This window comes from Glandiceps talaboti, chromosome 8 (assembly GCF_964340395.1).
Source record: "Glandiceps talaboti chromosome 8, keGlaTala1.1, whole genome shotgun sequence".
In the NCBI taxonomy this organism is placed as follows: domain Eukaryota; kingdom Metazoa; phylum Hemichordata; class Enteropneusta; family Spengelidae; genus Glandiceps; species Glandiceps talaboti.
In genome coordinates this window covers 9917833-9925558 of record NC_135556.1, presented here as the reverse complement: position 1 = coordinate 9925558, position 7726 = coordinate 9917833, and the positions used below count along the sequence as shown (strand labels likewise).

At 36.0% G+C, this 7726-nt stretch overlaps 1 pseudogene; it reads left to right on the top strand.

Annotated features, from left to right (window-relative positions):
• Positions 1-1792: 1792 nt before the first annotated feature.
• Positions 1793-7519, top strand: LOC144439157 (steroid 17-alpha-hydroxylase/17,20 lyase-like; annotated as a pseudogene).
• Positions 7520-7726: the final 207 nt, after the last annotated feature.

Here is a 7726-nt window from a genome sequence, read left to right as displayed (position 1 = left end):
TGTTACGTAATCATTCAATCATTTTAATCTTGAAATGGAAACAAGAGAGTTCATCACCTTGAATTCATAATAACTGATGACTGACTCTATCTATCCCAAGTCGTTAGATCCAGTTAACTTTAAAGTCAACATTTAACTTAACATTCATGTTGTTGATCCCCAATTCCTGAAATGAAATGAAAATATTGAAAGTTTGAGAAGGAAAAAAGAAGTACTTCAGGTCACCATATCCATGCAAACTTAACCATAGACGAGACGTGTAAACAGTACCCCTTCTTGGTTCTTGTGTTGCTGGGATACTTAGCACAGTAGCTCCTTCCTCAAGGCTGGTTCTTGTGTAGGTAGGATGTACCCTCCACGTGCATGTAACGGTATGTAGTTCATGGGAGCATTTAGTGTGTCTTGGCTGCCACGATCTGACGATGATATTTCTTCACCCTGTTAGTGTAGAATAGATAACTATATATGTCAAATGATAAAATAAGTCGGCCACTCTTTCTTTGTATATACAAGCTTAGCCTACGGGCCAGTGTCAGTCGACGCGAGAAAACAGTAGCACTTTTTAGTATGTGCAATTTCAATATCGCGGACGACAATATATTGCTGATAAAAATGCCACCATACACCGTATAAATCTGGGCTTTGTTCATAACTTAACCTTTCATACAGTTACTTTATTTACATCATCACAATTATGTTCTCCTCAATTGGAGTACATTTAATACTTGTATAACTGTAGTATATATAAACTGTACATGTACACGTACGTTTGGGAATACAAGATGAAGATGATCACATACAAAGTATTTACCAGTATCTTACTATTCTTAGATAAATTTCAGTTGACAATATATTCAATGATTTGAGTTGTAACGCGATTACAAAAACACAACTTAATTCAATGAAATGATTAAATCATACTTGACTTTCTGCCAGTGTAATTGATAAGAACCTAGTCACCATGGCCATGTAATATATGACGTCAAATACTACAAGTCAGTAAAGAGATACCAATTGCTAGAGTTTACGAAAAGTGTCATTTTGAAGCGCCCTCTAATTTGTCTGCTAGAATAAAGTGTCTTCTAGAAGTGTCTGATGGCTTCAACTTAGTATGTGTGACCCCATCGATGGGTAATTGAGGTCAGCTGGTGATGTGTAATTATTCTTTCCTCGCATACCAACAAGGTAGGTGGAAGTTGCCCTGTATGCACGTATACAATGTGTACGTGTTTTATAAAATGTATGAAATACGAAGTTGGAGTTATATTGTTGCTTTAGTCTCTGTTTTGATTACATGATACGATTGGTACATACACAACATTCTCCCTAGTACCATACAGCACGATCGAGGACATGTTGTTTTCCTACAAATTCATACATTCTGCACTATACTGTGTGTTTTAGATACAATTAGGACAAATATATAGGTAGTGGCATTATGCTAACGGTCACGAAATGTTGATCTCAGTCCCGTGAAAAATCGCACAATTCTCTGCAACATTTCGTGACCGTTAGCGTAAGACCACAACCAATATATTCAAGTCACAACATTGTTATATTCTGAGCCTTTAGACAGGGCAAGCAATAACCTAAGAAATACTACGTGCCCTCTGATATACAGTGTGCAGCAGCCGTAGAGTACACTCAATTCATTAGAATTGAGTACGTGTCAAAAACTGTGAACTACCATGTTTAAATGCGGTTATTAGAAGTTGAATTTATCATATGAAAAAATACCAAGATATTGGGGATGTGTTTTTGTCCTCACTGTTACTGTATATAGTTTGACAAAATGCTGGAAAGTTTCACCGATCCAGTCAACGTTATTGTATTGCTATTGGTGCTACTAGTGATATTTGCAGTGCGAAGTGTACGCATACCATCTGACTTCCCTCCAGGACCAAGGGGCTTGCCTTTTATAGGCAGTATTGTAGGTAAGTAATCTAAGGTATAGCTAGGACACCAAGGACATTCATTGAAAATCAAACCCATTGAAAGTCCTCCAAAGTCACCATATGAAAACTTGTTCCAAATCCATTTTGATAGGATAACAGAAATCGGACGATCAGCATATTGTTTTCAGAGCAATAGGACGATATCGTTTATTTTCCAATACAGTATTCACGGTCATACTTAGCCTCAAGGTTATCCGTGGCCGGCCTTTGAATCCTTCCCCACACAAAGCCGGCCACGGATAACTTCTGTATACTATAGGCCATGTTCGATCCTATAATGGTTTGTTGACACCCATTTAACCTCTGTTTGAACATATTGTACGGTGACCCCTGATCTTGACTTTAACTGAGAATACTTTGGAGTTTATTGAGTAGCGTATTACAACACAAGTTTAAATTTTCCTGATGCATACTTAAGTTAACTCTTATTTACCACTGGCGAATTCATAAGCCAATTTAGTCTGAAGTCAGACAGTATAATCAGTGGGCATATTCCTATAACAAGGTGATGATCACCAGTCCTTCTCTACGACCTGTATAACAAACAACACTGCATTAATTTCACAGAATTAGCCAAAGATCCGATGGAGACCTTGGATAGGTACACCAAACAATACGGAGCTGTGTTTTCAATCAAGCTTGGCAAAGATCGGATGGTGATCCTAAATGACATCGATTTAGTCAAAGAAGCACTTGTGGTGAAACAGAATGAATTCGCAGGGAGGACGCGTATATTTTCCGGTGAGTTGGTGATACTTCGTCCGCCAAATGAACAAGACGCTCGTATATTTATATGAATTTTATGTGACATAGGGCCGATTTAAAATAACACAAGCTGATATATGAGCTTTTGATAGAAGTGAAAATATTTTATCATAAAACCTCGATTAAACTATAATTTATTTTTAATATTAGTTCGATGGCATGGTAAAATGTTTAGTTGTTGGCAAATGGAGTTTCCTCGACAATTTATTAGTTTTTCGTACATGTACTAAATTATCGAATATAATTAAAATGGGGTTTTGACCGCTGAAATGAGAGTTTACATCAATTTTAAATCAAAAACTGTTCTTGTAATCAAAACATTCAATAATTAATTAAAATGCACTTTGATTAAACTAGTGCAGTGAGTGTTTACATCAAATAATTTGTTCTTATAATTCAAAGCGCTATTTTAATTAAAAAATAATCTAATTAAACCGTGACTGCATGATACATATCATTTATTGTTTCTACGAGAATGAATGTTCATGGACAAGTCTCGGTTCACTGATATTATCAAATGACTGGGAATCTGGGATTCCCTTCTAAGAAATCTTTTGGCTTTGTGAGTAGAAATTTTCATTTGATTTTACTGTTTCTATTCTAAGTTGATCTGATGACAGAAGGTGGCGAAAACATCATGTTTGGCGACCTCACTTCTAAGTGGAAGTTTCTCCGCAAAATTGGTCACCAAGCTATCAGGTAACATTGTACTGCAGTGTGATTCACAGTGGTCCATTACTTATCACGTGCACGTCACGTGGCCCATGCGAACCTTTATTTTGAAGAAACTTTACAACCATATCTTCATCCAGCTAGTACAGACAGTGAAAAGAGAGACCCTCGATTCTGGGCCCTAATCCACCATAGCGCGTGACTCTGGACCACTCATGCTTGTTTTCTAAAACGCTGAGAGCGGCTTAACGTGTCCAGCCTGAGTGTGAACATCTACTCATTCAAAATCTTTGTTCATATGAGAAAAAAGTGTCAATTTAATTTAGAATACAATTTGATAAAACTATTGGCATGGTATTAGAATTAATTTCATTAAAAATGTAAAATTAATTTAATTATTAAACTACTCACGACTGCAATGAGAATCAAATTATATTCAGTAATTTAGAATGTTCATTACCTCCACCAAAATTTAATTAAAATTGGTCATTACCTCAAATAGGCAATCTTGCAATCCACAGTTTAACCTAAACCCCTCTATGATATGAGCTATCTCTTTATCAGACAAACTGGGTGAAAAACATAACTTCCTTTCAACTCCATTTAGACTGCAAATATGGCTAATATGATATATATATATATATATATATATATATATATATATATATAATATATATATATATATATATATATATATATATATATATATATATATATATATATATATATATATATATATATATATATATATATATATATGCATGCGTCAATTGGTAGCTTGAGAAGGCATTTTTGCAAAATATTCGATGAATGCAATGGGTATATACTGTCTTTCTGTGTGCAAATGGAAAACGAAACTTTTCAATAATGGTGTTGTTATTCTTTCTAGAAACTATGCGAGCGGATCAAAGTTAGAAAATCTGGTGAAAGACCAGGCCTTTCCGTTGTTGAAGAAGGCCATTCATGACAAGGAGGGCAAACCATTTGACCCCGAACCTCTCCTTATGTTAGTGGTTACCAATGTGATTGCATCCATGTGCTTTGGAGAAAAGTACGTGAAGTGCAATTTTTTATGTCAATTTAACTTTTAAAGTGTTAACATTAATTTTTAGCAAGTTATATGTATTAAGAATAATGATTTTTGCAATCACATGGAAAGTTAAAATATTGTCGCGTCATAATTGTCGACACTACAAGAAGTCGAATCGTTTGATCACTAGTACTGTTTAGAATGAAAATTTCCTTCCATTGACCCGTCAACTCGTATTCTATATGTTGAATTCATTTTAGATACGAGTTTGATGACCCCGACTTTCAGCAAATTTTGACAATTATCAAAGATGCACAGGATTGCTTGGGAAGTGGTCTTCTTGCAGATTTTATTCCTGTGTTCCGTTATATCCCTACTAAGGGTTTACGTCGGGTCAGGGAAATGATTGACACATGGTATGGGATGATACAGACGAAAATTGATAAACACAAAAAGAAGTTTGATGAAGGTAATTACTTCAAAGATTCCATCTATGGTTTACTCTCTTTGTGGGTACCTCTCTGGGCGGTAGTAGCCATAAAGCGATCGCCCTCAACGACGAGAGTCTGGTTAACCAAGTCAAGCATCACAGCGTACAGTGTAGAGATAATCGATTTCATTATGGATGATCATATTTGTCCCCACCCCCGCGTCCCTCCAGGCGTGCCATCATATGTAAATGAAGCGCAGACGAGATCACTTTAAAATGTCCGCCATTTTTTTACTTGAAATGTCAATTTCTTTCATTTACAGTATAATGTATTATAATGCCTACGTCATTGCTATAGTTAGTAGGATGATTATGGTTACACTTGTAACAACTTAACACTATGAAGGAATGTAGAAAGCATCACTAGTCGATTAAAATAGTCGTTTCTACATGTCCCGATATTCAGATTTGAACATTTAGATGATAGAAGTTGACTCTTGAAATTGTTAAAGTATATAAAGTGAAAAAAAAAAAAGATGGAAAAAATACACCTGAGGCGAATAAAATATACACAGTAAAGTTCGAATTTCGTCTGCACAAAGTGATTGTTTGCAGAATACATTCTCAAAAGTCAAGTCATATTTTGCTGCTGACTGCTGAACGAAGAATAACACTTCTTGATATACGTCTCAGACAGTGCCGATAAGATGCTTGTAGTTTTACAATAATTATACTAATGTTGGGTTCTTATATAGCGCTTTCCCACGTCATGCGCAAAGCGCTTTTACAATTATTACCCCTGGCTTAGATCAACGATGGCAGTACATGATGCTTTCGGTTAGTCACGAGTCTTGATAAAAACATACCTTTTTATGAGTTAGAAATAATTATTGTGTACTTTACCCCAACCCATGTCATTTTGTCTTAACTGGTAGACAATGTCCATGATTTTGTGGATGATTTTCTGAAAATTCAAAAAGATGCCAATGCAGCAGGAGAAGAACACTCCGACTCCATTACAGACGTCAACCTACGACAAACTGTGTCTGATATTTTTTCAGGTATTTACGTTAATATTTTACTTCATTGTAGAGTCTACCTGAGGAAAAACATAATTGCCATGATATATAAATATTCAATGTATTATGGTAATTTTAAATTTCTGCAATTAGGCCTAGATGTCGAAACTCCAAGATAACAATACTTGTCAATGAATACAAGGGTTGCTAATTCATCAAGCCGTTATTTTCAAAAAAATTGCAGCAGATTATATGCTTATGAACAATTAAACACCTTTCCATTTTTAAACCAGCTGGATTGCATACCACTACCCTCACAATTAACTGGTGTGTGGCTTACCTTGTCAACTACCCGGATGTACAAAGGAAGGTGCAAGAAGAGATTGATGACTCGTCATCGGTCAAAATCGTCGGCCATTATTATCTGACAAGGGCAAGTTACCATATTGTGAAGCTGTTATCCAAGAAGTGTTGAGAATCAGAGCCGTTACACCCCTCGCTATACCCCACACAACGCGATGTGATACATCAGTTGGTACGTATTCTCTGATTGGCCATTGTCAACCTCAGATAACTTGTCTACCAAATCTTGTCCAATACCTTGCCCCATATGAGGTCCAGCAGTACCTTTAATCATGGAATAACCCACGACTGTAAACAGACCCACGAGTTATACTTCTTTGCTTTAAACAAATTTCCAGTCTATTCCTTTATAATGAAAAATGTCTTCTAGATACCACCGAGATGATATATTTTCATTTATTGCAATATTCATATCCACTTACAAAATGATTATCCATGCTTCTTATTTTGAAATATGTTTAGGTGGGTACAATTTACCAAAAGGAACGTTGGTTTGGATAAATATATTAAATTTGCACATGGACCAGAAACACTGGGACAAACCTGAGGAGTTTCGACCAGGTAGGAAATTGTAATAACGAGATTTAGGTTCCTGAAAATTGTTTTTACAATTTAACACAACTGCAAATACAAAAGTATTTACCGTAAGCTTTCGACTAGAACCTTTATCGCTGTTCACTCACTGCCACTAGATGGCGTAGTAGCAGATTTTAACGATTTTGTTCAGAATGTTTAAGTTACCTTCTATCTATCGATGACCAGTTATTTTACAAATGCCCTTGTGTTACTAAAAATATTAAAAGAAAGTTTAAGCTTATGTCGCAAAGAAAAAAAAGGTGAATTTTCGGCTTTTCGATTTTTGATACATTGTGTTCACATTGTGTTTACGTTATACTGGTAGGTGTAGCAGAAGATTCTGGGGAAAGGGCAGGGAAAGAACTAGGTCAGGTAATCATTACCACGAAGTTTGTTTGCTCGGCCTTGCATTTTCAAGTTAATCATCGTGTTTTGTTATTTCTATTCATTGTTCACAGAACGATTTTTGGACAAAGATGGCAACGCATTGCCAAAACCAGACAGTTTCTTACCTTTCTCAACTGGACGCCGCGTTTGCCTTGGTGAGGCCTTAGCAAGAAACGAACTTTTGCTCATTTTGACGTCTTTATTTCAACAATTTACTCTGTTGCCATCACCTGACAAGGGAAAACCCGAATTGAAGGCTTCATACGAAGGGTTACTTACTAGATGTGCTCCATATGAAGTGATAGCTAGAGACCGTTATTAAAATGTTAACTTCAGTTCTACCCTTACATACTGACGTCATAGTCTCATCATGTACACACGATTATCTCGCGATAGCTGAGTAACTGTACATGTCGTCTTATGAACAGGTATCACGTCGTGGTGTCATAAAGGTAATCACACAGGCTAATCTCAACCACAGATGATCCATAAAGGAAACCATTTCGTTTACTGCACGTTACTATAATAA